The 16,655-nt window shown below is 39.7% G+C and overlaps 1 pseudogene; it reads left to right on the top strand.

Moving 5' to 3' along the window:
- Nucleotides 1–8,518: 8,518 nt before the first annotated feature.
- On the top strand, nucleotides 8,519–9,577 carry LOC148117451 (small ribosomal subunit protein eS8 pseudogene; annotated as a pseudogene).
- The last annotated feature ends 7,078 nt before the right edge of the window (nucleotides 9,578–16,655 follow it).

Consider the following 16,655-nt stretch of genomic DNA (forward strand, 5'->3'; position numbering starts at 1 on the left):
GTCCGAACTCAGATAACCCAACAGAAGAGGAGGCACAGAGAGTGTGAGAGCCGGAGGAAAAGGGGGACACCAAGAAAACAAGACCCTCTGAAGCAGCATGACCAAAACTCATATGAACTAACAGAGACTGAAGCAGCATGCAGAAGGCTTTCTCAGGTTTGTAGCATATGTCTACATATATATATATATATATATATATATGTGTGTGTGTGTGTGTGTGTGTGTGTGTGTGTGTGTGTGTATGTATATGTATGTATGTATATGTATATATACATAAACACTAGATGCACATTTATGTGCCTAATGATGAATATACAATACATACAATAAATATGAATTTTATATATGAAAATAAATCATTATTTCTTAATAGCCTATCAAAATGAAATGAATTTGGGAGAGGGACTGTTGGGAGGGATATGAGGTAAGTTTGAAGGAGAAAGCAGAGGCAGATATGGTGACCTTTCATTATATACCTCTTTGACATTCTCAAAAATATAGAAAAAGACATATAGACATGAGAGTCTCTTCAGAACAATACAAACTCAGGTGGGAGCCACTGCAATGATCATGTCATAATGCACTGTGAGCTTACTAACATCTGGGGAAGGCTCTTCTATGATGTCATTGATGCCCAAGCATAAAGTCAGAGTCATTTTTCATCTCAACCTAAGGAAGTTTTCATATGTAGCTTGATTATTCTTGCTCCTCTGAAGGGTGATGTTCCATCCTTCTTGAACTACAACTGCAAGTTCAAAAAATGATATTTTTCCAATAGCTTCAGCTACATGAATACCCTTAGAAAGAAGAGATTGAGAGAAAATGTGTTATGCTGGAAAGAAAAAAAGAAAACCACGTATGGAGAATCTTGTATCTTAATGTAATTATGTATGTAATCACAGGAATTCAGGAAGCTAGATAAAATACATTGTTCCTATGCTCCTATAAAAGTTCTTTTTAAATACTTTTATATCATTTGTGGATTTCTGCATTTGCTCCCATTAGCTACTGGATGAAGTTGGGACATTCACCAACTTGATTACAAAGGAAGGACAGCTTAATTTTATTTGTGTGGGTGACTGTTCTGCCTGCATATATGCCTATGCACCACAGGCATCATATCCCCTAGAACTGGAACCATAGATGGTTGTGAGCCACTGTGTGAGTGTGTGAGTGTGTGTGTGTGTGTGTGTGTGTGTGTGTGTGTGCTGGGAAGCAAAATCAAGTCCTCTGTAAGAGCAAAATTGATCTGAATCACTGAACAATCTCTATGGCCCTATAAAAGAGCTTTTGACTCCTAGGACTAAGCTTCACCATTAAAAGTACCTCCTTAGCTTTAAATAAAATAAGATACAAAACATGTCTCTAGCAAAGTAAATAATGTGTTAGATATTGTGTAAAATTTCCCTCTCCTGATATATGTAAAAAGAGTTGTGGGCAGCCCTAAGAAAACTGGAAAGTCTCCAAAAATGTCTCACAGGGAGTAGGTAAATATGAGAATTGTTCTTGGTGTTCAATGCCAAATGACAGTACCATACATTTCAATTGATTTTACATTTTTTTGACTCTTGCATTGAGAAATCTATCTCCTCTTCCCAGAAAACCTAAAGGATGCAAAGAAAGGCATTGAAGCTATCTGACAAGAGAATGTGTTGTTTCTCATGATTGTTCATTCATACATTGACTTTACAAACACACTGAACGTTTAGTAAAGAAATGGGCTTCAGAGGTAAACAAAATTTTTCTTTGTGCTCAAATTACTGCAATCTTAAGAGGAGAAAAACATGCAAAAATGTGCCTATCAAGTTACTACAGACATAAGATTTGTCCTTACAAAGGGAAGTATTTGAGTGAGCAAAAATTTCCCGTTTTCTTGTTTCTTTTTCTTTTTTTTATTTTTTGTTTGTTTGTTTATTCAAGTATCCGAAAACACTCTTTCCACTTCCTCCCCCCCTCCCAATACCCTCCCGCTCCCCCCACTCCCTCTCCTCCTCCCTCACCATTCCCAAGAGCAGTCAGGGTTTCCTGTCCTGTGGGAAATCCAAGTTCCTCCACCCTCCCTCCAGGTCCAGGAAGGTGAGCATCCAAACAGACTGGATCCCAAAACGCCAGACCATGCAGACGAAACAAGACCCAGTGCCATTGTCAATGGCTTCTCAGTCTTCATTTGAACCTTGGGGGCTCAGTCAGCCCCCATGTCAGCCACATTCAGAGAATCCGGTTTGATCAAATGCTCATTCAGTCCCAGTCCAGCTGGCCTTGGTGAGCTCTCATTCGATCAGTCCCCTTGTATCAGTGGGTGAACGCACCCTTCGCTGTCCTGACTTCCAGTGCTCCAATGTGGGTCTCCGTCTCTATCTCCATCCATCGTCGGATGAAGGCCCCCTCTGATTTTGCTGTCCTTGCTCACGATCTCCCTCCCTCTGCTTCTCATTTGAACCTAGGGAGTTAAGTCCAGTGTTCCAATATGTGTCTCTGTCTCTATCTCCATCCATCGCCATAAGAAGGTTCTGTGGTGACATGCAAAATATTCGTCAGTATGGTTATGGGCCAAGGCCAGTTCAGGCACCCTCTCCTCTGCTGCCCAGAGTACAATCTGGGGGCCTCTCCTTGGGCCTGGGAACCCCTCCAGAATCAAGTCTCTTGCAAACCCTAAAATAGCTCCCTAAGTTGAGATATAAACTTCCCTGCTCCCAGAACCATCCTTCCTCCCCCCCCTCCCATTCCCCCAAGCCATCCCCAATCCTCCCCCTGTCCCCTCTCCCTAACCATCTTCCCCTACTTCCACCCCCCACCCCCCATGCACTCGAGGTTGCCTGGCAATCTTGCCTAGTTCTAATATCCAGGAGGATAACTATATGATTTTCTTCAGGTTCACCTTCTTATTTAGCTTTTCTAGGATCACAAATTATAGACTCACAGACCTTTAACTATGGCTAGAATCCACTTATGAGTGAGTACATACCATATTCCTCTTTTTTGGTCTGGGTTACCTCACTCAGTAAAGCGTTTTCTATTTCCATCCATTTGCATGCAAAATTCAAGATGTCATTGTTTTTTACCGCTGAGTAGAACTCTAAAATGTATATGTGCCACACCTTCTTTATTCATTCTTCTATTGAGGGGCACCTAGGTTGCTTCCAGATTCTGGCTATTACAAATAGTGCAGCTATGAACATAGTTGAACAAATACTTTTGTAGTATGATAGGGCATCTCTTGGGTATATTCCCAAGAGTGGAATTGCTGGGTCCTGAGGGAGGTTGACTCCCAGTTTCCTGAGAAACCGCCACACTGATTTCCACAGCGGCTGTACAGATTGCATTCCCACCAACAATGGATGAGTGTTCCCCTCACTCCACATTCTCTCCAGCATAGGCTATCATTGGTGTTTTTGAGTTTAGCTATTCTGACAGGTGTAAGATGGTATCTCAAAGTGGTTTTGATTTGCATTTCCCTGATCGCTAAGGAGGTTGAGCATGTCCTTAAATTTCTTCTGGCCTATCGAAGTTCATCTGTGGTGAATTCTCTGTTCAGTTCAGTACCCCATTTTTTAATTGGGTTAATTAGAGATTTAGTGTCTAGTTTCTTGAGTTCTTTGTATATTTTGAAGATCAGACCTTTGTCTGATGAGGGGTTTGTGAAGATCTTCTCCCAGTCGGAAGGTAGCCTTTTTGTCTTATTGACAGTGTCCTTTGCTTTACAGAAGTTTCTCAGTTTCAGCAGGTCCCATTTATTCATTGATTCTCTTATTGTCTGTGCTACTGGGGTTCTACTTAGGAAGTGGCCTCCTGTGCCTATATCTTGTAGACTACTTCCCACTTTCTCTTCTATCAGGTTCAAAGTGGGCAGATTGATGTTGATGTCTTTAATTCATTTGGACTTGAGTTTTGTTCTTGGTGATAGATATGGATCTAATTTCATTCTTCTACAGGTTGACATCCAGTTATGCCAGCACCATTTGTTAAAGATGCTTTCCTTCTTCCATTGTATACCTTTAGCTCCCTTGTCGAATATTAGGTGTTCATAGGTTTGTGGGTTAATATCCAGGTCTTCTATTCGATTCCATAGGTCGACTTCTCTGTTCTTATGTCAATACCAATCAGTTTTCAATACTGTAGCTCTGTAATAGAGTTTGAAGTCAGGGATGGTAATGCCTCCAGAAGTTCCTTTATTGTATAAGATTGTTTTGGCTATCCTGGGTTTTTTTGTTTTGCCATATAAACTTGATTATTGTTCTCTCAAGGTCTGTGAAGAAGTTTGATGGGATTTTGATGGGAATTGCATTGAATCTATAGATTGCTTTTGGTAGAATTGCCATTTTTACTATGTTGATTCTTCCAATCCAAGAGCAGGGGAGGTCTTTCCATTTTCTGGTATCCTCCTCAATTTCTTTCTTCAAGGACTTAAAGTTCTTGTCAAATAGGTCTTTCACTTCCTTGGTTAGAGTAACCCCAAGATATTTTATGCTATTTGTGGCTATCGTGAAAGGTGATGTTTCTCTGATTTCCCTCTCTGCTTCTTTATCCTTTGTGTATAGGAGGGCAACTGATTTTTTGGAGTTGATCTTGTATCCTGCCACATTACTAAAGGTGTTTATCAGCTGTAGGAGTTCTTTGGTAGAGTTTTTGGGGTCGCTTATGTACACTATCATATCGTCAGCAAATAACGAAAGTTTAACTTCATCCTTTCCAATTCGAATCCCCTTGATCTCCTTATGTTGTCTTATTGCTATTGCTAGAACTTCAAGCACTATATTGAAGAGGTATGGAGAGAGTGGACAGCCTTGTCGTGTTCCTGATTTTAGTGGAAAGGCTTTGAGTTTCTCTCCATTCAATTTGATGTTAGCTGTCGGCTTGCTGTATATTGCTTTTATTATATTTAGGTATGATCCTTGTATCCCCAGTCTCTCCAACACCTTTATCATAAATGGGTGTTGAATCTTGTCAAATGCTTTTTCAGCATCCAATGAAATGATCATATGGTTTTTTTCTTTCAGTTTATTTATATGATGGATTACATTGATAGATTTGTGTATGTTGAACCAGCCCTACATCTCTGGGATGAAGCCCACTTGATCATAATGGATAATTTTTCTAATGTATTCTTGGATTCGGTTTGCTAGTATTTTATTGAGAATTTTCGCGTCGATGTTCATGAGTGAGATTGGCCTGTAATTCTCTTTCTTGGTTGTGTCTTTGTGTGGTTTTGGTATCAGGGTAACTGTAGCTTCATAAAAGGAGTTTGGCAATGACTCTTCTGTTTCTATATTGTGGAATACATTAAGGAGTATAGGTATTAGCTCTTCCTGGAAGTTCTGGTAGAATTCTGCATTGAAAGCATCTGGTTCTGGGCTTTTTTTGGTAAGGAGATTTTTGATAACAACTTCTAATTCTTCACGACTAACAGGTCTATTTAGATTGTTCACCTGTTCTTGGTTCAACTTTGGTATATGGTACTTATCTAAAAAGATGTCTATTTCTTTTACATTTTCCAGCTTTGTAGCATATAAACTTTCGTAGTAAGATCTAATGATTCTCTGAATTTCCTCTGTGCCTGTGGTTATGTCCCCCTTTTCATTTCTGATCTTATTAATATGAATGTTCTCTCTCTGTCGTTTGTTTAGTTTGGATAGGGGTTTGTCGATCTTGTTGATTTTCTCCAAGAACCTGCTTTTTGTTTCATTGATTCTTTGGATTGTTTTCTGTGTTTCTATTTTGTTGATTTCAGCCCTCAGTGTGATTATTTTCAATCTTCTACTCCTCCTGGGTGAATCAGCTTCTTTTTTTCTAGAGCTTTCAAGTGTGCTGTTAAGTCTCCAATGTATGCTTTCTCCATTTTCTTTAATTGGGCACTTAGTGCTATGAACTTTCCTCTTAGCACTGCTTTCATAGTGTCCCATAGGTTTGAGTATGTTATGTCTTTATTTTCATTAAATTCAAGGAAGACTTTAATTTCTTTCTTTATTTCTTCCTTCACCCAGGGGTGATTTAATAGTTGACAGTTCAACTTCCATGAGTTTGATGGCTTCCTGGGGGTAGCGTTGTTGTTGAATACTAACTTTAATCCATGGTGGTCTGACAAGACACAGGTGGTTACTAATATTTTTTTGTATCTGTGGAAGTTTGTTTTGCTACCAAGTATGTGGTCAATTTTTGAGAAGGTTCCATGGGCTGCAGAGAAGAAAGTATATTCTTTCCTATTTTGGTGGAATGTTCAGTAGATATCTGTTAAGTCCATTTGATTCAATACCTCCAATAATTCTCTTATTTCTCTGTTGGGTTTCTGTCTGATTGATCTGTCCATTGGTGAGAGAGGTGTGTTGAAGTCTCCTACTATTAGTGTGTGTGGTTTGATGACTGCCTTGAGTTCTAGAAGTATTTCTTTTACATAAGTGGGTGCCTTTATATTAGGGGCATAGATATTCAGAATTGAGACTTCCTCCTGATGAATTGTTCCTGCTATGAGTATGAAATGTCCATCTCTATCTCTTCTGATAGATTTTAGTTTGAAGTCAATTTTGTTAGATATTAGAATGGCCACACCTGCTTGTTTCTTAGGTCCATTAGCTTGGAAAACCTTTTCCCAGCCTCTTACTCTGAGTAGATGTCTGTCTTTGTGGTTGAGGTGTGTTTCTTGTAACCACAGAATGTTGGATCCTGTTTTCGTATCCAATCTCTAAGTCTGTGCCTTTTTATAGGTGAATTGAGTCCATTGATATTAAGTGATATTAATAACCAGTGGTTGTTGACTCCGGTCATTTTTTTGGGTAGTAGAGTGTATGTGTTTTCCTTCTTTGAGTTGTACTTGTGAAGGGTCACTAGATGTCTGAGTTATTGTAGGCAGTGTTGGAAATGTTAGATTCCTTGGGTTGTGATTTGCCTTCTAATACTTTCTGTAAGACTGGATTTGTAGCTACGTATTGCTTAAATTTGTTTTTATCCTGGAATATTTTGTTTTCTCCGTTGATAGTGAACAATAGCTTGGCTGGGTATAGTAGTCTGGGCTTGCATCCATGGTCTCTTGGTTTCTGCAGTACCTCTATCCAGGACCTTCTGGCTTTCATGGTTTCCATAGAGAAGTCTGGTGTAAGTCTGATAGGTTTACCTTTATAAGTTACTTGACCTTTTTCCTTTGCAGCTCTTAATATTCTTTCTTTAATCTGACTGCTTTGTGTTTTGATTATTATATGGCAAGGTGATGGTTTTTTTGATCCAGTCTATTCGGTGCTCTGTATGCTTCTTGAACCTTCATAGGGATATCGTTCTTTAGGTTGGGGAAGTTTTCTTCTATAATTTTGTTGAATATGTTTTCTGGACACTTGACCTGCAATTCTTCTCCTTCTTCAATTCCTATTATTCTTAGATTTTGTTTTTTTATTGTGTCCCACAGTTCCTGAATGTTTTGTGATGAGAATTTGTTGGATTTGCTGTTTTCTTTGGTCAGAGCATTTAATTTCTCTATGGTGTCCTCAGAGTCTGAGATTCTTTCTTCTATCTCTTGTATTCTGTTGGTTATGCTTGTTTCTGAAGACTCTGTTCATTTACCTAGATTTTCCATAGCCAGCCGGCCCTCGATTTGTGATTTCTTCATTGACTCCATTTCAGTTTTCAAATCTTGAACTGTTTCCATTACCTGTTTGATTGTTTTTTCTTGGTTTCCCAGAATTTAATTTATGGATTTACTCATTTCTTCAAACTTTTTGGTATATTTCTCTTCCATTTCTTTACTCATTTTCTCAATCTTTTTGTTATACTTATCTTCCATTTCTTTACGGCAGATTTTCACCTCCTGTTTAAGTTCCTTTATTATTTTCATAAAGATCCGCTTAGAGTCGATTTCTTCTATTTCTTCTGGAGTAGGGTGTTCAATTCTTCTAGTTTCGTGCTCCCTGGATTCTGGAGATGTCATGTTGCCTTTCAGGTTGTTGGAGGAATTCTTGCATTGGCGCCTGTCCATCTCCTCCTCTCTGGATGAAACTCCTCAGCACTTTCTGGATAGAACTCCTCAACACTCTCTGGGTAGGACTTCTCAGCACTCTCTGGATAGAGCTCCTCAGCACTCTCTGGGTAGAACTCCTCAGCAGTGCAACAGGGCTAGCTGGTCTTCCCAGGACCCAGGAGACAAAAGGGCAGCAGCAGTGGGGGCAGGGAGGGGTCCCATGGAACACTGAAGACCCTGCCGCAGAAGCTGAGGGGGGAGGGGCTGTGCTCCCATTTTCTTGTTTTTTATTAGCATGTATAACTTTACATAATAATGTTTCATTATGATATTTATATACATGTATATAATGCGATTGTGATAATATTCACCCTATCCTTAGCTTCTTTTGTCGTCCTCCCACTCCCACTGATCCCGTTTCTCTCCCAACTCTTCCTCTTTTCACTTTAATGCCCTTTTATCTTTGGGATGACCAAATGAGTTGAATTAGGATTGCCTAAAGCAGCATGGGAAACTTATCACTGACTACACACCACTAAAGAAAATGTCTCCCGGGAGCTGAGTTTTAGAAACCAGACCATGAAGCTTTGCGCTTCCTCTTTCCTGCCAGTGCCAAGCAATGAACAGGACAACTGGCACAAGCGCCTCAAGACCGGTGTGTGTGTGTGTGTGTGTGTGTGTGTGTGTGTGTGTGTGTGTGTGTGTGTAAGAGAAAGCCCTACCACAAGAAGCAGAAGTATGAGCTGGGACGGCCTGCGGCAAACACTAAGATTGGCCCTCGTCACATACACACGGTCAGTGTGCGAGGAGGCAATAAGAAGTACTGTGCCCTAAGATTGGATGTGGGGAACTTTTTTTTAATTAAAAATTTCCACTTCCTCCCCGCCTCCCTTTTCCCTCCCCCTCCCCACCTCCCCCTCCCTCTCTCGTCTTAAGAGCAGTCAGGGTTCCTTGCCCCATGGGAAGTCCATGGTCCTCCCCCTCCATCCAGGTCGATAAAGGTGAGCAGCCAAACAAACCAGGCTCCCACAAAGTCAGTCCATGCAGTAGAATAAAAATCCAGTGCCATTGTCCTTGGCTTCTCAGTCAGCCTTCATTGCCAGCCACGTTCAGAGTGTCCATTTTGATATCATGCTCCAATACTCTGTGGGGAACTTTTCCTAAGGTTCTGAGTGTTGTACCCGCAAAACAAGGATCATTGATGTCGTCTACAATGCATCCAATAACGAGCTGGTCCGCACCAAGACTCTGGTCAAGAACTGCATTGTGCTTATTGACAGCACACCGTATGGACAGTGGTACGAGTCCCACTATGCACTGCCCCTGGGCCGCAAGAAGGGGGCCAAACTGACTCCGGAGGAGGAAGAAATATTAAACAAGAAATGATCAAAGAAAATTCAGAAGAAATGTGATGAAAGGAAAAAGAACGCCAAGATCAGCAGTCTTCTGGAGGAGCAGTTCCAGCAATGCAAGTTTCTCGCCTGTATCGCCTCAAGACCAGGCCAGTGTGGTGGAGCAGATGGCTATGTGCTAGAAGGCAAGGAGCTGGAGTTCTATCTGAGGAAGATCAAAGCCCGGAAAGGCAAATAGACCACCCGTCATAGCTCATGTAATAAAGGTGTTTATTATTCTGAAAAAGCAGAAGAAGAAGAAGAAGAAGAAGAAGAAGAAGAAGAAGAAGAAGAAGAAGAAGAAGAAGAAGAAGAAGAAGAAGAAGAAGAAGAAGAAGAGAGAAAGGAAGGAAGGAAGGAAGGAAGGAAGGAAGAAAGAAAGAAAGAAAGAAAGAAAGAAAGAAAGAAAGAAAGAAAGAAAGAAAGAAAGAAAAGAAAATGTCTCCCTGTCTTGCCCTAAGCTGCTGCCAAGTCCGTAGTCTGTGATGATGTCCGTGCCCCATGGTAGCAAAGGGGCACTAGCTGGCTAATACAGCAGGTGAGCTGGTCCTATCCCTCAGGGGAGAGCTCACCTCCCTGCACTCAGGAAAGATGAGCCTACCCCTCACAACAGGCATGCAACTCATCTGGGCATGCAACTCACTAGACCTGACCCTGTGGCCAGGATGCAGGTTATCCAGTCCTGAGGGTCTGAGAGCGACAGAGTTGACCCCACCCACACCTTGTCGTGGGTGAGGGAAAGATGAACTTGGCTGGAGCTCCCCTTCTTGCTACCTGTGGCTGGTGAGAGAGCTCCTTCCAGGGGAGAGAGAGAGAGAACGAACTAGCTCTGCCCCTCACCAGCCACAGCACACAGAAGAATGAGCCCTGTACCCACCTGGACAGCACACTAGAACTGACAGTTAATAATTAGCCAGTTCAGTTTTGTACTGTTCAAAGTGCCTGTTCGTATATCACAATATAACAAAGGCAAAATACTGCCATTGTTGTTCACGCTCCTTAAGCAAGAGTGGATGGTAGCTGGGTATTTGCAATTGACTGAAGACGCTTGGAATTTGTTTTTCATAAAACCGAGTAGACTCTGTTGTCAGGGCCACAAGTGAGCCAGCCCTGGGGGGTATGACAGCAGGAGAACTAATTTCACAACCTTCCCCATATTCCCCCTGCAGTAATCCGGAGAGAGGTCGCTGCAATTGCCCAGCAAAACAGTAGAGCAGCAGACCCCGGTGATCTGAGTGTGGGTGATCCAGCACTGAGGACCTGAGAGCAGGAGATCTGACCCGACTCTTGCTGTAGGCTGCCTTGGGTGAGCTAGCCGAAGCAGTGCTGGAGAGTTCGTCCAGGTAGTGAAGATTAGGAAAACTGGTTGGACCTACCAAACCAGCTACCACCCAGGCCCAGAGCCAGAGCTCTGAGTTGGCCAATCCCAGCATCTACCTCATCTATGAACTGTTAGAGAATGTGAAAGGGATGAACCTACAGATTCAAGTCATCAGGGTCTCCACAGCACAGGACAACAACTGCATATGCAAAAGCAACCCCAGTGAGAGCCCATTATCAGTGGTGGAACAGAAACCAGGGGCCTGGAGCTGGACCAATGACTCAGGCAAGGAAGGCATGCAAGTGAAGATGAACAGACTAAAGGGTAAACTGTGTGACTCATTGGGCCACATTACAGCTTCAACAACAAGATTCTTCTCCTGTTTTGTTGTTTGTTTTTAATTTTGTTTCTTTGTTTTGCTCTGTTTTGAGTTTTTCTTTTAAATTTGGTTTTGTTTTGGGGGAATGTTGCAAGAGCAGACAGATGATGTAAGGGGATGGGAAGACTGGAATACACACTGTGAAATTCACAAAGAATCAATAAAAGGTAAAAAAAAAATAATGCCTCTCTCCTTCAGCAACTATTAACTTTACATAGACTGTCAGGGAGAGATGGGGCCTTCTAAGTCTCCACTCCAAGCAATTGTTTATTGTCTATAAATTCTCAGAGAGAGGAGGAGCTTCATGAGCCCTTCCCTGTCTCATAACAGAACAGCAGAATATTGATAAGCCTATCTAGTGCAGGTCTTGTGCATGTAAAAACAGGTACTGTGAGCTGGTGAGGGCAATCGCCACTTTATGTCCAGAACATGGTATTCAAACCTCTATGAGCACTGAAGATACACTGTGGTAGCATTTGAATGAGATCAGAAAGGAAAAGATTTATCACATAAAGGAAATTCATTAAATGTTTACTTTGAGCAAACCACAAGATGAAGGTTCATGGTAGAGTACCAAAATTAAAAAAAAAATAGGTCTGGCTTTAGAGTTAATAATTGATTCTTAGAGTATTACTTACAAATATCAAAACTAAAAATATGTAAGTTGAAATTCTTCAAAATAAAAATGCAGACCAAACAGTACGAAAAGTGAAAGGCCAAACTATACAAGAGAGAAGAATGGACAAATTTTTAAAAGTCAGTTACCTGGTGAATGTCTCATATTTAAGATATATAGAAAATTTGTACAGCACAACAACATAAAAGAACAATATTCTAATTAAAGAATGACTAAAAGTCTTTATACATGTCTCCAAAAGTACATATGCAATAGCTAATATGCTCATAAAAAGATAGTCCACATCATTTACTATTAGAGAAAGCCATGTTAAGGGCACAAGGGGATATTTCTTCATGTCATAGGATGCTGTATTAGTTATTTGTCCTGTACCTGATGCTGTGATAAAATACCCAACCAAAGCAACACAAGGAAGGTTTATTTTGCCTCACAGTTCAAAGGTACAGTGCATAATAGTAAGGCAGTCTCAGCTGCAAGAGCTGGTCTTGCTTCATGTATAGGCAATGAGCAAAGAGAAATGAATGTTTGTAAAGCTCAGTCAGCATCTTCCTTTTTATGCAGTCCTTGAGGCAAGCCCAGTGAGAGGTGACACTCATGTTTAGGGTAGATACGGAAAGGAAGATCAACTGAGGCTTTCCCTGACCCTGAAGTAAAGGCAAGCAATGCGCCTCTTTCTCTAAAACCAGGAATATCCTTAGCAAAGTGGTAATGCCCTGGGATCATGGATTTTATGAAGCAGTGACTTTCACATCTTAAGAACCCAGCACTTTCCATCCTAAGAGACTGCGGTTAGCAACAGGACTTGAATTCACAGAAAAGACCACAAAGCCTCCAAAATTCTAAGATTGAAACTTAATCTTGGTTGAGATGGAAAAGGGGGATTAACAATGTGTTCTCACATGATGGAAGAGGTGGAAAGGGAACACATTGTCCTAGTCTCTTTTAGAAGGGCCATAAAACATCCATGAGATCTCTCCTATCATCATTTAATCTCCTTTTCAAGGTCTTTAACTCTTAATACACTGGTGTTTACATTTTAACCTATGAATTCAGGCAGATAAATCGAGACCATATGAAGGTCATTTACTTGGGAGTAATTCAAGATATGCAGAGAGCCTAAAGTATCAGGATAACAAATCAATTACAACTGTGGAAAGGAAATGTTAGCCATGAGAGTATCTCAGAATAGTTGGAATTTTGGTGGATTTCCATCACTGGGTAAGAAGGTGACCAGGCTGGGCAAAATGAGCGGAGGGTTAAGGATAAGTGATTGAATTGTGGAGAAAGATGAGAAATGAGTTTCAGGAAGAATCTGTTGGGGGAGAAAAAGAACATATAATCAGTCTTCCATATTTATGCATTCCACATCTTCAGATTAAACAACCTACAGAGTAGTACCAGAAAAAAAAATGTATCTGCACTAAACACATAAGACATTTCGAGAGCCATAGCATTTTCTAAAGCAACTGCTGAGGCTTTCTAGTTTATATATGTGTCATAGGGTTTTTTTTCTTTCTTACTTTGAAATGTGTAAGTTTTGATTAAAGTTTACTACAATATGTTAATGATGTAGTCAAATATTAACTGAAAGGCAAAATAGAGTATTTTAATGTTATACCTGTCATTTTTTCAAGAATATTTTTGCATCTAACTGCCAGAGCCATTGTAAAACTTGTTTTCAAAACTGTACTTTTTTATTAAACAAAGTGCTTAATTTTAAAGTATTATGTTGCCATCATAAAGTGTATAAAATGCATAATTGTCAATTCATTGTAACTTATTTATTTTCAAACAAAAGTATAAGAACACTTTTTGAGTAAAGAAATTTGTTATTAAATTGTGTCCTCGTTTTTGATGTAGCATACAAACTTCTGAGTTTAACTGCCGATAGATGATCAGCCACAAGTGAACCTCTTCTCAGTTGCCAGTCTTTGCTCATAGAAAAACAACTTACAAATGTTTAGTTTTTGTATCTAATCTCTGGCTCTTAAAATGTTTATAAAGTTTATTTTTACCAAAGAGATGCAATTCATTATGATAAAATTGCAGAGTAAATGTCATTTTGTAACAAAAAAGACATTTTCTCTTGTCATTCATTAAACACTACAATATGGCAATGTTTATATAGCACTTTTGTTGTATTTGGTATAATACATAATCTAGCAATGATATAGAGTACATGGGAAAATAATGCATGATTTATATGCAGCTACTATGTTACTTTATACAGTAAACTTGAGAATCTATAGATTTTGATATCTATAGGGGGTACTGGAACAAATTCCCTGTGGATGTCAAGATCTGAATACCTTTTTAGATATCTCTATTTCTCTAACAGGAATGAAAAAGAAAGAGTGCTATGAATATACACATTGTCTAGACATGTGGGTAAGTTGACATAGAGATTAATAAAGAAGGCATAATGAGACAGTTTGGAAGCATGGACCCATAAGGAGAAAGCCTTGCAAGAACATGGGAAGAAGGTCAAGTGAGTTGGCCAACAGCCACAGTTTTGTGAAAACTCAAAAGTAAATCCTACCCATTCCTGAAAGACATAATGCAACGAAGAAGATGCCTTAGCTCAAAAACAACAACAACAACAACAAAACAATGTCAACACCACTTTAAATAAACTCTTCAGTCAAATGTTGGCCAGAAGTAATGATTCCTGTCTGCAGTCTCAGCACTTGGGAGATTGGGGCAGAACGTCATGAGTTTAAGAGCAACCCGGGCTACATAATGGAACCCTATTAAAAACTAATCAAATCTTTGTGTTATTTTCTATTATTTTAATAGTTTCTGTCTGTGTGTCAGGCTTGCTTCCTTTCAGTTCAATCTGTAAATTTTAGACAGAAAGATGTATTGTAAAAGAAATTTGATTTTTCATTTCGCTAACTCTTTAATAGTTTCAAAACACAAAGTCTGAATGTTAATGTGGCATACAGCATAGTGAGTTATCTAGCACTGGGCTACCTCTCTGTATTTACACCGCTGTCTTCTCTGTGTATATGTACTTCAGAGAGTGATATAAATTGAGCTTATACAAGTAGGACCATGCAAATTGTTGAACGTTCTATAAACGATGTCAGGGGGTTCTCGTCCTAATTTAGAGACAAGTATCTTTATCCTATGATCCAATTGTAGTCTTTGATAACTACTTTATAACATAGTCATAAACAAGTGGGTTGGTTCATTGCTGCTGTCATAAATGGAACCCAAATCAGATCATCCAAATTAAATTATATTCTAAAAGGTAGCACTATAAAACTACAAAACAAACAACTATAACTCTATGTAACAGCGTGAATGGATCTAACAAACACTGGGAATGTTGGTTACAGAAGAGTACACTAGAAATTACAGAATTAAAAAAAATACTGTAGCTATGGTGTTTCAAATCAGGACAGGCTTATCCTTGCAAAGATTGAGGGTATGTTCTGCTGAAATGGGATGCAGAGAACTTGTAGGAGTCATCTACTATTTTGCTTTTATATATATACATATTCAATTTTTGTAGTTTTATTATATAAGTAACTATAGCCTAAGTAGAGCATGCTCATTGGCTATGGAAGCTTTGGTACTGCTTTTCTATTGAATTGGAAATGCAGTACCTCTTGATTATATTTCCATCTTTGTTTTTTAACAATTTCATACATGTATATATTGTTTTATGATCATATTCATTCCCTTTACCTTCTCTTATCCCCTTCTCACTTCCTCTAGACTCTGTCTTCTCAATGAGCTTCTTTCTTGCTTCCACATCTTTATTTTTAAATTACCCACTGAGATTAATTAGAGTCGCTTGCATGAGAATAAATGTGGGTTATTATTGACACATTGGCAACTTGCCAGTGAAGAAAAGTAACATTCCATCGTTACACAGCTGTAGATACTCAGGAGTGGGGCCCCTGAGTCATGCCTTTATCCACTCTGGAGTTTTAATGGGCTCAGTCTTTTACAGGATTTGTGCAGGAGATCTCAGTTACTGTTACTCCACAGACAATGTAATGGCCATGGCATGTCCAAAAGACAGTATTTCACATCTTCCCGAACTTACATTCTTTCTGCCTCCTCTTCTGAAATGTTATTAAGTCTTGGAGGAGAAGGGAAGGGAAAGTTCATATGCTCTTTAGGGCTGAACACTCAATAGTCACTTATTCTCAGTACTTTGGACATTAATCATTGCCCACTGAAGAAGATTCTCTGATCAAGGAGACAAGCATTAATCTGTGAATATAAACATAAATATTTAGAAAGCATTTTGGAAGCATGTCCGTTTAGCAAAGCAATGGTAGTAGATTTCCTTCACTTAAACCTATAGCCTTCAGTCATGGATTTTTTTTTCTTTTTTCTTTTCTTTTTTTCTTTCTTTTTTTTTAATTTTTTGATTTTTCGAGACAGGGTTTCTCTGTGTGTAACTTTGAGGCCTGTCCTGGACCTAGCTCTTCTAGACCAGGCTGTCCTCACAGAAATCTGCCTGCCTCTGCCTCCCGAAGCTGGGATTAAAGGTGTGGATTTTTTAAAACCAGATTTACAGTACTATATATGAATTCTCTCCTATAGAGTGTGCCTTGAATCCAACCAGAAAGCTCAATTACAGTCATGTTACAATTGTGCTAGTGGGCACATCTTGTCTGGGTAAATAGTATCAGAAGGTTACAGCTGGTAATACTGTTGATGTCTTTTTCTCCTCCAGCAACCTGCATAGCTCCTTCCATGATTATGAAAGCTAGTGGGTGGGGAGGCAGTTTCCAATCCAGTTCCAGCATAATGTCTCTGTATCGTTCAAGCAAGGTGTGCAGTATCTTTAGGAATATAATCCTATTCATGCAATTCTTGTGGGTAACCAGTGGCAACAGCAATAGGCTGTATTGTTTTGAGGACCTCTGGAGCTTCCCTTATGACAACTCATAGGGAAATACCTCACACTTAGCACGGGGGCTTTCCTTTACTAACATGTGGCTTCTGGGACCTCATTATTCACCCAT

This window comes from Myodes glareolus, chromosome X, assembly GCF_982192425.1.
Source record: "Myodes glareolus chromosome X, mMyoGla1.1, whole genome shotgun sequence".
Taxonomy (NCBI): domain Eukaryota; kingdom Metazoa; phylum Chordata; class Mammalia; order Rodentia; family Cricetidae; genus Myodes; species Myodes glareolus.